Source organism: Hordeum vulgare, chromosome 7H (assembly GCF_904849725.1).
Source record: "Hordeum vulgare subsp. vulgare chromosome 7H, MorexV3_pseudomolecules_assembly, whole genome shotgun sequence".
In the NCBI taxonomy this organism is placed as follows: Eukaryota; Viridiplantae; Streptophyta; class Magnoliopsida; order Poales; family Poaceae; genus Hordeum; species Hordeum vulgare.
Genome location: NC_058524.1, coordinates 120,719,423 through 120,727,197, shown reverse-complemented (window position 1 = coordinate 120,727,197; position 7,775 = coordinate 120,719,423).

Here is a 7,775-nt window from a genome sequence, read left to right as displayed (position 1 = left end):
GAAGATTTCAATGCTATCAATGAGGCTAGAAAAACTAGCCTGTCTACTAGAATTTCATTGTCATAGGTTATCCTAGAGGTTTGCCATTTACTACCAGGGGTTTGGACGACCAATGGGATTGGCATATCACAAAATGACATGTTATGCAACTGTGCATAACTTTCTGAAATGAAGGAATGAGAAGACCCAGTGTCAAAGAGAACGGACGCTGGGTGATGATTAACAAGAAGCGTACCCAGCATGACGTCGGGATCCTCTGCGGCTTCTTCTGCTGACACATAGTTCACACAGCCACGTGCAGGAGTTGGCTTTACATAATAAGCTTTGCCCGACTTGGCCTGCCCGACGGACTTTCCGGGTTGCTTGGCACCCACATTCTGAAGACACTCACGGGAATAATGCCCTGGTTCTCCACACTTGTAGCATATCACCTCGTTGGCACGTGGTGCAGCATTGCTAGCTGGACCACCATAAGCTTTTGCTGGAGGGTTGGCCTGATTCGTCTGAGGCGCCACGTAGGATGGCCTCGGAGTGTATCTTGGCAGCAGAGAACTGTTTGGAACCCACAGCCTGCGTTTTGGAAACGCGGAACCAGAAGATGAGCCAAAGTCACGGGAGTGCTTCCTTGTGGCTTCGAAGTCAGTATGACCAGTCTCCGCACTGATCGCTTTGTTGACCAGGGCTTGAAAACTTGCACACTCATGGAGGTGCAGGTCTCGACGGAGCTCAGGGCTCAGACCCTTACGGAATCTTGCTTGCTTCTTGGCGTCAGTAGACACCTCCTCTGTTGCATAGCGGGCGAGGTTACCGAACTCGCGGCTATAGGCATCCACAAACAACTTGCCCTGAGTGAAGGCACAGAACTCCTCTCTCTTTCTGTCCATCAGGCCCTCTGGAATATGGTGCAGACGAAAAGCTGCGCTGAAGTCTGCCCATGTGGCCACTGGTTCAGCGGGACGCATAGCTTCAAAATTCTCCCACCACAGATTGGCGGGTCCCTCCAGGAAATACGTCGCGAAGGTCACCTTGTCGGCCTCAGACACATTTGCAGAGCGAATCTTGCGTGAGATGCTGCACAACCAGTCATCAGCATCGAGGGGATCGACAGAATGATGAAACTTTGGAGGATTTAGCTTCACGAAGTCATTGAGGGACACTGCAGCATTCCTAGGCTGTCGAGTCGTATTCTGCTCAATACGCTCTAGCAGTCGGTTGGTCTCCCTTTTGTTTCTTTCTGCCTCAAGCATCACTTCCACCAGAGAAGGTGGGTGAGGCAGGTCTTCCTGCGACGCTTGACTACCCTCGCCTTGCTCATGAGCAGGGGCACGGTTCAACCTGGTGAACACCATCCTGACAAACAAACTCATAGCTTAGACCAATATCCTATCAATACTAGCTATGGATTAAGAATGTACTGAACACACGGAATGCGGAAATGAATATCCGAACAACATGGTAACAAGCAACTGCTATATATACACCATGGTTCATACACACCCTTACATAGTTCAGTACAAACTTACTCGAAGAGCAAACTACTGAAATGGTGGAACTACTCATCAGAGGCTTACAAGCTTCCTATACATTATTTATCTAGGCCTCCGGAATTCATTTCACATTACTACCATACTTCACAAGTCACGCAGGACTGTGAATGTACGGCTACTACCATACTATCCTTCCGCTCACAGCTCAGGCATCCGCATAGAACATCTCACAGAGATTACCTCCATGACCTGGAAGCTCAACTTGCGGATCAGGAAACACTCTAGCCTGAGATCCCTGGGATCCATAAGGACACGGATGTGGCCTTGGTCCCCTGACTGGTGGTAAGAGGGGTCCCCGAAGAGGTGTGACTCCTCCTATAGCTGGCCAGTCAACGTGAGCCGGAAGATGGGTCCTAACAGGGTTCAGCATCTCCATCTCTCCATACCCTGTCTGGACTACCAGTGCCAGCTGCGTCAAAACTGTCCACAGACGGGCACGGGTAGCATAAAGCTCCATGCGGAGAGCACGAGCATCCCTGTATCTGTTCTCTAGCATCTCAACAGTGGACTGCAGAAGTGGATCCTCCATAGAAGAATCAAAATAGACTCCACTGAGGTATCCCTCTTCACCAGACTGAGAGGCCGGAACATAGCAGAACTCTGAATTCTGCAGCAGTGCATGTCTCGCTCTCATAATAGTCAGCATTGAATAGGCAGCATCCTGTACTGCCATGTCAACGGTGACCCCAACCCATAGGACCAATGGATTGGCTTCTCCGCTCCAGGGTAGTCTGGGAATACCCTAACAGTGCAGATGTACTGGCTCTGGTTGAAGTCTCGGTACTGTTCCTCTACCGTGTACTCAGGGTACCAGTGGTAAGCGCACACCGACATCACCCTGACCAGCATGGCCGTATGACCCGGCACATCAATGCACCTGGTCAGACGTACCACCTGACGAGAAGGACGGCCAGGCATCTGTAAATAGAGAGTAATGCAAAAGCATTAGAGCTTCGAATGCAAAATTGGGCAGCATAACGGCTGTAAATGCTCAAAAACAAATTTTGAGACAACCCAAAATGAAATAGCGTCACCACTCAACTATCAAGTTCAACTCTCTGATCATCAAACTTACTTCCTGCTTCCTAGGGATAAAAGAAACCCAATATCTCTCAACCCGTAGTCCTATAAGCTACCGATCGGAAACACGAGCCTAGGAGAAGATGAGAAATCTAGTCCTTAATTCCCGCGGAAAAGACGAGGATGACCAGTATAGAATATCTTGAGAAGAGAACAAGAGTGTTACGTTCCCTTCCACAAACAATTCCCTTATATATAACTAAGAAATTCTAGACTCAACTTCGACCAGTTTGGCTTAGTAATCCTACAGTCAGTCGGGCTCTGATACCAACGCTGTCGGGACCCCGATCCTAAGCCATAGGAATCTAGCTTGTAACACATCGCATCCCTTTGTGGTCTCACGCACGGTTAACTCCACGGCTGCAGCCTTACCTTAGCCGGGACCGTTTGCGTCTTTTAACTCACGTATGCGATAGTATCGCTAGTAATCCAATGTCAAAGAACCCGGATTGACATGTCTAGTCATGAACCAAAGTGGCAGTACCGCACAAGGACAGGCATACATGACCCAACAAAGCAGGTGTCGGTCATCGGCGAATGTAGACGAGTCGTAGCAAGCTACAAGGACTCCATTACATCACGTGACATTTCCCCAAAGGGGACAGACACATAAGCTAAGAAGGACACATGCCGGTCAACCAATGTGTCCGGAGCAGTAGCGAACTACCAAGGCTCGTTGGATCACAAAGGGGCATTTCCTTGTAAGGAGTGCTACTAAAGTTCACGACTAGGTATTCGAACCCCATACATACCAAGTAAGACACACGTACGCATGGCATACCGATATGTATAGATACATCGATGGCATCACAACATAACCATAAACATACAAGCTTTATTTAAGAGGCTCGGAAGAGCCACACACATAATATTACACATTAAGGGTCTCACGACCCATAATAGTAGTCATACAATACAAGCCAGCGGAAGAGTTATAAACTGTCTGGGTACAGACAGGGCAACTAGAAGGCACATGGCCTGACTATACTACAGAGCCGACGTAGGGCCAGATCGTAGCTGGGACACCAGCTACTCGTCGTCGTCGATGTCTACGAAGAACCCTCCATTAGGGTCATTAACAACCTCTGCAACAATTATTAAGCAAACATGAGTACGAAGGTACTCAGCAAGACTTTAGGAGAACTAACTACTCATGCAAGGTATCAAAAAGGTAATGTGGGGTTTCATGCGGGAAGTCAGCATTTGACTCGTGGCTAGACAACTTGCACTTTGAAATTAGTTTTGACAACTTGATTTCTTGCACACGAGTCCACTAACACCACAACAATACACTATCGTGGAATCATTCCGTCTCCATACGGAAATGCCATCCACGACACTCACGCTTATCTTGACAATTTTATGAGTAACCATTGAAGTTATCTATGAACAACATATGTCTCCAAGTAGTCCATATCCGCGGACGCGGCTATTCGAATAGATCATAACCCTGCAGGGGTGTACTTCGTCACACACGCTCTCGCCACTTATCGCCATGTGCACGTCATGCACCTCGGCAACCTTCAAGCGGAAGCCCAGCGAGGGAGTCGGCCACGACCGTTAACCACACTAGTACCTAGTCCAGGTTTATCGCCTATCTGAGAGTAACCCGTACGGAAGTCCGGCCGGGGTTTCCGCCACGGCCTCAAACGATGTGCGCAGGGTTCCCAAGCCCACCATCAGGGTGCCACTTGGTACACCGTGCCACTGCCTACCGCATCACGGCCCACCTCTCAGGTCAGCACCATGCACGGCCTCCATCATTACTATAAACACCAGAAACTACTTGCAACTCCTGGACCGAGTACTACGCGATTAATAGGCCGAGGGGGGTCATATTTCAGGGCCCAGCATGTGGTAGTATCTAGTCTTGGATTACATACACGGAACTCAGTTCCTAAGGACGGTTCCAATGAAACAACCCGTCATGTACTCCTACACAGCCTTTCACCGGTACCTTTACCAAATCGAGTTCAACACACAACCTTTGCTCATCAAACACATTTCACAATTCTGTTCATCTCCCAGATGACAGACCATACACAACTCTAAGCATAGCATGCATAGCAGGATAAGGCACATCATAGCTCAAGCTACTACCAGGTATGCTAGGTTGCAAGGTTTGGCTATTTACTGTGACAAGGTTAAGTTATGCAAAGGAAGTGGGTTCAGCTATCGTGGCAAAAGCAGTTGAAGCATCTGATCTTAAATGCAATAAATAGGTGCAGGAGCAAGAACATGGGATTTATCGGGATGATCAAAAGGGTTGCTTGCCTTGTTGCTCAGAGCAGGAACAATATCCGTCAGACGGATATTCGATGGAATCCGGGGGTGCGGAGCCTACCGAAAAGAATGGCAACATTCAATAACAATCATATGCACTCAAAATGATGCATGAGCATAGCATGAGAATGCAAGGTGATAAGTTATTATTTTCAACATGTATTAGGTTTAGAGTTGATTTGAATCACATTCGAATAGCAATTCAAACGGGGTATTCTCGGATACCGGTTTAATTGATTCGACCTGATGCTCAGATCAACTTGATGTTAACATGCATGAAATGTCATGTTATGATACTGATTTGTAATTAGGGCAGTGTGTGATCATTGCATATATAATGAAATTTAAATATTTTTGCAAATTCCATTTATAAAGTGATTAAAAGAATTGAATTATTCCTTATTTCACAATTTAGGGTTCTGTAACTTTTTCAAACATGGTTGAAAATAGCATAATCAGAATCCTTGAATTTTTCTGATCCTTTTTCATATATAAATTATTTTCATTGGAGTTACAGATTAATTTCTATGATTTTTACAAATTTTAGCAATTTCCTGAATTAGTTTTAAACTGGAAATTCTATTTATTGCCTCAGGCTGACGTCAGCAGGTCAGCCGACCTGTTCAGGTCAAACCTGACAGGGGGGCCCCACTGGTCAGCCTCTCTGGGACTAATCCCGCGCTAACCAGCCCCTAATTGGGGTTTGACCAGGCGTGGGGCCCTCTGGCAGCGACTGAGGGGAGGGCGATTACGCCCTAATGGTCGGCCACGTCGACGCCCACCGGAGGGTGGTCGCCGGCGACCAGACCCGCGGCAGAGGGCTTGCCGGAGGCGACCTAGACGGCACTGCACAGCACCAAAACGCACGCGGTTGGCAGCTACAGCATGCTCGCGAAGTGGCCGATCTGGCAGGACCATCTGGGGAGGCTAGGGTCGCCGAAAGAGGCGTCGACGACGAGCCGGAGCGGCGGCCGAAGCTCGGCCTTCTATACGGGGCGGTTCTAGGGCACGGGGAGGGCAGCTGGAGGACTCGACACGCTCCTGGAGGCTCCAGGAGCTCGAATCCTAGCTCGGGCGCGTGGATCAGCCATCACAGCGTCGGCAGCGACAAGGCCGGCGGCGAGAAGCTCTCGGCCTTGGTGGGGAACTAGGATACGATGCACGGGAGAGCGTGGGGCAAGAGGGGAAACGACGACGAGCTCACGGCGGTTCGGATGGTGCTGAAGAGGGGCTCGGGGATGCGCCGGAGGAAGCGAATCGACGGGAGAGGTCCGGCGGCTGGAGGTGGAAGACGACGGCGTTGCGGGCGTTGCAGGGCTCGAGGAAGCTTCGGCTTCTGCAGAGATGACCAGGGCGACGGGGCGGAGCTAATGGCGTGCTCTGGGAGGGGATCCTATGGCCAGGGGCACGGGCAGCTCGAGCTCGAGCTCGGCTCTAATGGCGGCAGCAAGGAGGAGGAGGAGATCCGGGAGGAGGAGGAGAACCGAGGCGGGGAATGGATAGGGGAGGCTCTGGGGAGCTTATCCCCGTCGTCGCCAGCGCGAGGCGGCGGCCAGGCAGGCACGCAGGTGCGTGGCCGCGCCGGAGGAGGCGGCGGCCACCTCGTGCTGCCTACTGGCGCGAGGGAGGAGACGAGCGGGGAGATGGGCCGGGCCAGGCTTAGGCGACAGGTAAGGTTTCCCATTTTTTTTCTGTTTTTGTTTTTTCTGTTTTGCTAACTATTGTTTTGCTAATTATTTCAGCTCCAAAACAAAAAGTAAAAACTATTTTGGACCTCCTGAAATATTTGTTATAATATCCCCAACCATTTCCAAGGTTTTCAACATTTTTGGAAAATTATAGTTTCTGATTTCAATTTTTAAATTTGAAACCAGTGGCTTTTGCATTAATTTAAAAAGCTTAAGGTGTCAAGGAAATAGTTTTCTCTAATGCTCATTTACTTTCATGATTTATCAGAAAGTTTGAACATTTCTTGAGGCCATTTTGGGTTCATTGATTTTGAACTAGTTTGAGATTTCCTTTAGTTGAAATGGTGGCTAGGGTTTTGAGTATTTCCTTTGCCACTTTGTTGTTTTTGTTAAAACTTCCTAGATGCAAATGCAAAGAAGACATGAGCACAATGCTATCTTGCTTAAGGGTTAGGGATGTGACATCATTTTAAAGTTTTTGCAAAAAAATAATTTTTTTTAAAAAGTATTTTTTTGATTTTGAAAATATGTTCATGTTTTAGAAAATTTTATTCTAAAAGTTTTGATATATAATATGTCTATATAAAATGTTCTCTCTTTTTCATTTATACGTTTTTCTTCATTGTTTAAAAAAAAAATTGTTCGTTCGCAAAAAAAAAAAAATAATAAGCGCGTCGAGGCCAACCAGCCCAACCATGTGCATGTGGTGTGCGGTGGCCGATTCCTTTGGCCCATGAGGCACCTTTTTACTTTTTTTTTAGTTTCCCTACATTACGTATATGTTTAGTCTCATATCGCCTACGTATGGACCATTAGACCTCCCTTCCACCTATAAATATAGACCCATAGGAGCATCCAAAAATCATCTATTTCGGGTTAAATCAATTTTTTGGTTTAACTAGATTTATTAAATAAAAATATTCTTTTCTCTTCGGCGGGATTTCTCGAAGTCGTCTCCTCATTGGAATTAATTCTTACTCTGCATTCTAAAGGTATTTCTCTTCGTATTTTTTTATACTCTCATAGTTTATTATTTCTAGACTAGTATTCCTACACTAGTATACGGTAGAGTAATTAGATATATTAGTTAGTCTTCGTATTTACACATTAGTACTAGAATTCTTTTAGACATAGCACTTTTCTTCCGTAAAACAGCTTGGCCCTGATTTTTCAAATA